The sequence below is a fragment of the Tenrec ecaudatus genome, chromosome 13, assembly GCF_050624435.1.
Source record: "Tenrec ecaudatus isolate mTenEca1 chromosome 13, mTenEca1.hap1, whole genome shotgun sequence".
Taxonomy (NCBI): domain Eukaryota; kingdom Metazoa; phylum Chordata; class Mammalia; order Afrosoricida; family Tenrecidae; genus Tenrec; species Tenrec ecaudatus.
In genome coordinates, this window is record NC_134542.1 from 19,873,042 (window position 1) to 19,882,225 (window position 9,184).

Here is a 9,184-nt window from a genome sequence, read left to right on the forward strand (position 1 = left end):
GCATACATATCTGTTGGTTGTGGTGGGGTTGTTTCTTGTTTGTTGTTGGTTTTATCATTTTATTGGGGGTTCATACAACTCTTATCACAATCCATATTTACATCCATTGTGTCAAGCACATTTGTACATTCGTTACCCTCATTGTTTTCAAAACATTTGCTCTCCACTTAAGCCCCTCTGTTGGTTGTTTTAAGCCACCAAGTTTGAGGTAATTAGTTACAGCAGCCACAGGAAACTAATCCTTTGTGACATCTTAATTACATAAGAAACAGATGTTGTGACTTTGGGGCAGCATAAGAAAATATCCTTATTTTTCAGACATGGGCCAGAGGTTTTCAGGAACTAAATGATAGGATGCCGGCTGTGTTTTCCAATACTCCAGCATAACCCAAATAGCACAGCAAGGGCCCGACTCTGGGCCTAAATCACTCTCCATTAAAAGTGACCAGGGCTCCTTGGAGAAATGGCTGATTCTAGAACTGGAATAGGAAATATGCAAGATGAGCCTGGAGTATCTTGTGCCAGAAAGCCAAGGGAATATTGATGAGGGGAAAAAAAACAGACAGACAGACAGAAAATACTACATTAATGCACAAACACTAACAGACATACTTCCCAACAGCTAAGAACTGGAAAAATTTGAGCAACAAAATAAAGTAACATTGGATTGTACCCCCAAAGCTCAGGCTGGTATTCATCAATGCCTGAATCAAAATGTGAGGAAAGAGATAACCTTCCTATGCGTATGAGTTTCAAATAAAGTATGCTGAAACTCTGTTCTGAAAGAGAAATGACTCCCCGCCCTTTAATTGTGCCCTGTGCAGATTGACTCTTTCTGAAGAGTACAGCGTGGAAACTTTACAGTGGAGAAACCTGACAGACACGACAGAGTCAGAACCATCCGTCAGAAATCGTGTTGATAACATCACGTGTTGAAAATGGCACTTTACCTCTGTGACCTTCCTCTGGAAACACACAACCTCACCAGAAAAACACCAGGCAAATTCCAAATATCCTAGAGATTATCTTTACCAGTGCTCCTCACAACCGACCAGGTCATCGAACACAAGGTCTGACTCAAATCAGAAAATGCCCCAGCCAAGAGCAGTCTACCAAGCCATGACAAGTACATGTGATTCACTATACGCTCTGGGAACAGAAGACTAGAGTAAGTAAACCCTAAGGAAATCCGAGTAAATGATGAACTTTGGTCAGCAGTTCTAACTTTGGGCAGCCCCCATGTGTCAGGATAGAACTGGGCTCCAGGGGGTTTCTGAATTTATCTCCAGGACAGCGGTTCCCAACCTTCCTCATGCCTCGACCCTTTCATACAGTTCCTCATGTGGTGGTGACCCCCAACCATAACATTATTTTCGTTGCTACTTCATCACTGTCATTTTGCTCCTGTTATGAATCGGGTGACCCTTGTGAAAGGGTCATTCGGCCCCTAAAGGGGTCTCCACCCACAGGTTGAGAACGGCTACTCTAGGTAAGCTCGAACCCCCAGCCTTTGGGATATCTGCAGAGCACATAAACCATTTGCACCACCTAGGGTCTCCTACGTAACAGCAGTATATCAGTTTTGGTTCACTAATTGTAAGGAACCCATTATTCTCATGTGAGATATTAATAATCATGGAAATTGTGTACAGGGGCAAGAAATAATAGGATAACTCTGTGTTCAATGTTTTTTCCTGCATACAAAGCTATTGTAAACGTAGTTTACTATTATTTTTTTAATGCCACGGGAATAGAGACCCAGCAAACCCACCCTAACCAAGTGATCAGGGGTAACTTCGCTAATAACACAAAAGAGTAACAGCATGAACCTCTAGATATGACGTACTAACAAGATGCATTACGACTTCAAAAGTGTTTCTACCAGAAGTGGGTGAGCTGAATCAAACTACTAAGAAATATCAAATCTATCCAAAGTGGCTTAGAGTCAGTGGTGGTTCGGAGTTTGGCAAACCAGATTACAGACCAAATGGACAACCAAATAAAATTCCAATCTTGGGTTGGATCCTAGACCAGGGAGAGCAAAAAAGTGATATGAAGAACATTGTCTGGAACAACTGGCAACATTTGAACCTGGAATTTAACTCTGATACATTATTACTAATTACTAGTTAGTATTGTTACTCACCGCTATGAAGTCCATGTTGATGGTGACACATAGTGACTCTATAGCATTGTACTCTAAAACTCACTCACCTATGGGACAGGGGAGAACAGCCCCTGTGGGCTTCCTGGACTGTAATTTTCAGGGAGTAAAAAGCCTGGTCTTTCTCCGTGGGAGCAGCTGGTGGTTTCTGCCATTACTTCCCATCTTGCATACTTTCCTGATCCATTCTTTATGCCATGGTTAGCTAAGAGGATATCTTGGATTTTCAGAGATGCATACTGAAGTATTTAAAGAGGAGCTCTGATTGCTGAGTGGCGATGCAGTGGGCTGCCAATAGCAAGGTCAGCAGTTCAAATCTGCCAGCTGCTCTGAAAAGGACTCCGGTCAAGAGTTGTAGTCTCGGAAACACACCAGGGCAGTTCTATCCTGTCCCAAAGGGTCCCTATGAGTCAGAATTCACTCGGTGGCAATGCGAAGTATTTAAAGGTCGAGGGGTACTATATTGTTGCTAGTGTCACTCGGTCTTAGGTGTAACAGAACAAAGTCTTGTCTACTCCTGGGCCGTCTTCTGATAGCTGAGTCCTCTGATGCGGCTCTTGTGCTAATAGTCTATTGTACTGCAGGTCTTCCTCATTTTCGCTAACCTTCTACTTTACCAAACATGATGTCCTGTTCAAAGTCTCACCGTCATCACATCTAAGGAGCATTCAGTTCATAACATTTATTGCTTATTTTCAAATGGCTCCGGAAAAAGGAACTTAAAGCAAATGCAGCAAAAAAAAACAAACAAACCCAACAACACAACAATTAGTGCATCTGAGTGAGGAGCATATGGGAGTTCTGCTTTGTAATATTCTTGCAATCCTTCAAAATAGAATTTAAAATAGATAGACAGCAATGAAAAAAATATTTTAAAGAATAAAGTCATCATGGTCAATGTTAGTAACAATGGAATCTGTGGAATGGGCTTATGCCCTTCTTCCTTCTTTGATAGGCTTGAAAACTTTAATCAAACCACCACCACCACCACCACACCACCACCACACCCACCACACCCACCATCACACCCACCACCACCACACCCACCACCACCACACACACCACCACACACACCACCACCACACCCACCACCACCACACCACCACCACACCACCACCACACACCACCACACCCACCACCACATACACCACCACACCCAGCACCACAAACACCACCACACACACCACACACACCACCACCACACACACCACCACACACACCACACACACACCACACACACACCACCACCACACCCACCACCACACACACCACCACCACACCCACCACCACCACACCCACCACCACCACACCCACCACCACCACACCCACCACCACCACACCACCACCACACACACCACCACACCCACCACCACATACACCACCACACCCACCACCACCACACCACCACCACACCCACCACCACACGCAGCACCACAAACACCACCACACACACCACACACACACCACACACACACCACCACCACACCACCACACACACACCACCACACACACCACCACACACACCACTACACACACCACCACACACACACCACCACACACCACCACACACACCACCACAAACACCACCACACACACCACCACCACACACACCACCACAAACACCACCACACCCACCACCCTAAAAAGTGATCGAACTGAGCTACTGGCTTAGCTGCCCAAGCCACAAGCTAGAGTCTGGAACAGCCTTACTATCAGGCAGAGACCATTGAATCTTGATTATGCTGGATCAAACTCGATACTTGGCCAGTTGACCACCCTATAGATGCGACCTCAGTTTGTTCTGGCTGCAAGTATCTCTCTATCTATCTATCTATCTATCTATCTATCTATCTATCTATCTATCTATCTTTTCTTCCCCTTTGGGCAACCATCTCTTACTTGTTCCAGACAGAAGTTTCTTCCCTGGCATTTTGTATGTTGTTGGGGTCTTTTCCTTCTTATGCATTATTTGTATTTTTGTCTTTGTACCATTATGATTTTATCCTTATCACCTTAGTGCGATTTTGTTTTTTATTGTTTTCTGTTGGGTCTCCCAGCTGTGAAGCACAGGAGTGGATGCATAATGATAACAACTGATACAAGGGGATGTAGGGAATACGGGGGCGGGGGGGGGGGGATGATAAGGAGGGAAAGGGGATTTGAGGAGTAAATAAGGAAGGTGGGAGGGAGGAGGAAGCTCTAGCACGGATTGTGACTGCATAATCGTTTTAAAGGTGATTTAACTATGGGGGGGGCGGTGCTCTACAATTGATGTGGTGGTGATTGTACAAGTCTCCTTGATATGGTTGAATGATTAAACCATTGAATGATCTGATATTTAAATTACACTCCAATAAAACTGTTGCCAGAAAAGGTGATAAAGTGCAAACACACTCATCGTATAAAGCCAAGCACAAGCATGACATTTCCAACCCTCCAGCCATTCTCTGAGTTCTGGGCACTACTCAGACCACTCCAGTCCCCCACAGTACTTTCTAGCTCCTCAGCATATGTAAAATCTTTATGAAATTAGTTTACTAGCTGTGTGTGTATACCCTGCATCAAATTGCTAACCAATCTGATGAGAGAAAACGGCGTCAATACTGGAAGCAGCAGCAGCGTGAACTGTTCCCAGTCATTTGCATACAGCATATAAAAAGTGTCACAATACTTGCAAAGCAAAAATTCTGTACGTGATATTTCTAATCGATTAGATTGTCTGCTCGCAAGGATGGGGCCATGTTTTCTTATTGTACCTCTTCATGAGTTATTTAGCTATTGGTCTACCCAATACATAGCATAAAAAGGCTCATTGTAATTTAACTTCTCACCATCAAACTGTGTGTGTACTAGCTAAGCATGACATTTCAAACTATTAACTGATAGATTGTTTTGTTTTCGTTTTAACTAATGTGATTTAATTGACATTTGTAGAGCATGCCAGTCAAAAACGGTAGCTATGCACATGGGACATTTACCAAGATACAGCATAAGATCAATTCCTTTTCCAAGGAATAAAATACTTTCCCTTAGCTTGTCTTTTGGGCGGAAAGTCAGAGTTTTCAAAGACACTGTATCTGCCTAAGCCTGACAGGTCTTGACAGCTAGTGGTGTCTTCCAATTAGAAAATAGGCGTCGAGATGCAAGCAAAGCATTTTTAACAGGAGTGCTGCCAATACTGTCATCTGTTTAGAGTCAATGACCAATTCAAAGGAATCTGAAGGATATTGAAACAGAGTACAAGGCATCACGATATATATCCAGTCAAGTCCAATGTGGAAATTCTACTCACCAAATGGTTCAGGTTCATCAACAAATAAAATAATACCCCCCAAAATAGCAGAAACAGCTGACATATGAAAGACTCGTTGTTTCTGTGGGGTCTTCCAGTTCGTGGAGCACTGGAGGAGATGCGCAGAGGTGAGAACTGAAGTGGGGAGTGAGGGGCTGAAAGGTGGAGAAAAGGAGGGTGAAGGAGCAGGGAGCGAAAGCAATGTATGTGATGCTAATTGCACATGTGGATTAAGTGCCAATAAAAACTGTTAAAAACAAAGCAAAGAATCCTAAGAGATTGTCAGCCAGATGCAATGAGTGGACCTTCTTTAGAATGGCCTTGAGCGAGTGAATCGTAAGTCAAGGAATACTGAGATCAGAATAGACACTCAATGCTGAGTAATCATGGTTACTATTTGCCAGGTGTGAAACAATCAGTGATCGTGTTTTCTAAACATTCTGATCTCTTAGCAGTAGAGATCCTACTAGGTATGAGTATACCATCACAGGTAGCCTGGAATTCATTTTAAAATTCTTAGGTTAAAAAAAAGTCAAGGGAATAGATATGGTAGCTGTTGAAGGAAGGGGTGATGGCGTTCACAGAACTAATCTAATCTCTGTGTAATTGTGTACGTGTGCAGAAATCTGCAACAATTAGACTTTGCTAACTTAATATGTTACAGCTAAACTTCTACTTTTCCCACCTGTCACTCTGCTCCACCCTTCCAGTGGCTCACTCTGGAAACCCTGGAATCACCCTGAACTGTTTTCCTTTGTTCTCATCCTACACCCAATCTTCAAGAAATTCTGTTTGTTGGAGGAATTCCACCATCAAGAAAAGACCCCTCAGGACTATGACCTCTAACCTCAGGCTGGAACTAAACTCACTTCCATGTGAGGACAACCAACCATTTGAGTTCCAAGGACAAAGCCCAGAGGGTTAAAGTTCAAAGTTCAGAGATGAAAGAATGGAAATAAAAACACAGGAGGGAAGTGAGATAAGTGGTCCTACTTGAAGGGGATCCCAATGAATTCCCTGAATCAGGATTTGCATGAATTGTAGGAGATACAACTGTAATCTGCTCTGCAAACCATCATCTAATTCACAAGAGAAAAAAAAAAAAGAAGCTTCTAAGAAGAAGAAGAGCCACTAGCAGATGTGCAAGATCCCTGCCAGAAATGCTGGAGGCACTAGAGGCTGCAGGACTGGGCCCAGGAGAGAGCAGAGGAGCCGCGTGGAGGCCATGAGGCACAGTGGTAGGCTTTCTGGGCCACAGAATGAGGCAGGAGGGTGGCTTGCAGAGTGGGGGCCCTTTGGGCCTTTATCAGCAGGAAAGGAGATTTGAAACACTTGCTTGAACAGGGCAGAGACCAACCATTTGAGATCAAAAGGGCAGCATGTCTAAGGACCTGGGGGGGTGGGGGAAGAAAGAGAGAGAGAGAGAGAGAGAGAGAGAGATGCCTATCCACATGACTGGGAGGAGATACTGCTGTGGACAAAAGGGCTATTGTATCCTTAATGGTTTCTGATCCTGACTTGTGGTAACCTGTTAACTTTCCTAATAAACTCCCATAATGGAATCATCAGTTAAACGACAGTATCCCCCCGAGTATATCTATGACTTACACTTGGTTGAAAACCATTTGGCTGCTGGGCGGTCCCCTGGTACTAATACAGATGACACATTACAGGCACGCACAGACACGAAAATCGCTGGGGGAGCGGAACCACACAAGGCAGTTCCCAGAAGTCCATGAAAGAAAGGTCCTGAAGCAGCCCCTGAAGTGGCTTGAGATTTCTCCTGATGGCAGTCCCAAGAGAGTTAACTATCCCCACAGTGATTGTCGTGGCAACCAGAGAAGCCTGGCTAGCCATACTTGGGGGCACCCAGAAAGCAGGCGACCCACCCTCCTCACGCCACAAAGGTATGCTGGTTCCGAAGTGGTTGGCTTTCACGTCTGTGCGCTGTTCATATGACTCTTACCTCAGGCAGTACCAGTAATGGGTCGGTTAACAACATTGTTTGTGATGGTGTACCTGGCAGCTCTTACCACAGGTTGGGACCAGGCACAGCCTGGACAACCTCTGAGAGAGAGAGAGAGAGAGAGAGAGAGAGAGAGAGAGAGAGAGAGAGAGAGAGAGAGAGAGAGAGAGAGAGAGAGAGAGAGAGAGAGAGACCTTACTTCAGGCCCAGTCACTGGCTAAGTGAGCCCATTGGTCCCCCTGCAGCCTAACCCCCAGGACAGGCCTGATACCCCTCCTGACACCAGGATGTTGAGGGAAGCCAGGCCTTGTATCCCTGTGGAGTCCAGGGGGAGACACACACGACTGTTGGCCAGGTGGCCGCAGGAGGAAGTGGGAATTTGCTCTTGGAGAGTCCTTTTGCCCAACTGCCAGCTTGGCCATGGTCACACAGAGTTGACCCTGGAGCGGGCAGAGCTGTCCCGGGTTTCATTCAGCATGAATGCTTCCAGAAATCTGAAGCGTGGCACAGGGCTAACGGGCTCCGTGGCTCAACAGCCCCTCAACGGTCAGAGCAGAGCTCTGCAGTGAAGTGGGCTGTGCGCGTGGGGCCTGGAAGAAGTTGTTATTTGAAGAGGACGACAATGAACTGAAGGTAGCTGAACTGAACGGGGAACCTCGGCGGCTTTGGTGCTGAAGCAAACTGGAGACGCGGAGCCGACAGAGCAAGCTTGGCTGTGGAATTTGTCTTCGAATGGCCAACTGCAGAATGTCATAATGGAGGCCTTGACTCTTTTGGTGGCCATGAGACCCCCAAAGCAAATGGCTTGCTCAATTTTGATATGTTCTACCACATCCCAGGATGCCTAAGAAGCATGCCTTCTGCCTCTTACACGGTGAGCAGCGTCATCCAGAACAATTATCCTGCAGATCAAAGTGATGATTGTGCAGCTTTGTAATATGACCGAACTATTGAAGTGAATTATATGCCAATAAAAGTATCGAGACACTAGCTAGCAGACTGCACGGGACCTTCTAAACCCTGGGGACCTCCAGAAAATTATGGCCATTGGTGTAAGCGATGCTATTCCTCCAACACAGCCAGTGCAGCAGCTTTTGGTCGGCTCTGGGCTCTGTCCTCTGTAGACCCACACGGAGCTCCCGACCTCCTGCCAGAAGGTGTGGTGGAAGAAGACAGGTTTTGTCAGCAGCCGGGCTGCTCAACCCTACCATGTCCCCAAGTGCGGAGCGAAAGGACACAGCCCTCTCGGAAACACCAGCCTCGCCATTCTTGGCTGCAAACATGCCACCCAGGAAAGCTTCCCTTTTTCTACTACGGATTTCTGAAAGTTTTTTTTAAAGCACGCCGTTTCTGTCCCTTTTTATTTCCATGGTGCCCAGAATCTTGAAAAGCAATGACCAACACACTCTATTATTAACCTCCCAGAAAGCCTTGGCAGCCTTGCCCCTAGTGAACGTGGGAGGCAGGTGGCACTTTACACCGTCCACAAGCAGCGGTCTTTGTGTTCAGCATGGAGGGTGCCTCCTGGAACCAACATGGGAATTCACGTGTGATGGGCCTTAGGGAGTTTGAGTTACATGAGATTCCTCTTCTGGTTTCCATGTTTGGCCCCCCATAAGCACATTGCTTCATCCCTGGGCCACAAGCGTGTCATTCCACAGGGTTAAAATGGTCGAAATAAAAAAGAGTTGCCGTGATTCAGGAGAAAATGTAATGGCAAAGTTGTCATTTTTCTTTGTGCTTGTTCTTAGCCTCTTGGATT

At 45.7% G+C, this 9,184-nt stretch overlaps 1 pseudogene; it reads left to right on the plus strand.

Annotated features, from left to right (window-relative positions):
* The first annotated feature begins 2,442 nt into the window (after positions 1-2,442).
* Positions 2,443-8,747, plus strand: LOC142424854 (plakophilin-2-like; annotated as a pseudogene).
* The last annotated feature ends 437 nt before the right edge of the window (positions 8,748-9,184 follow it).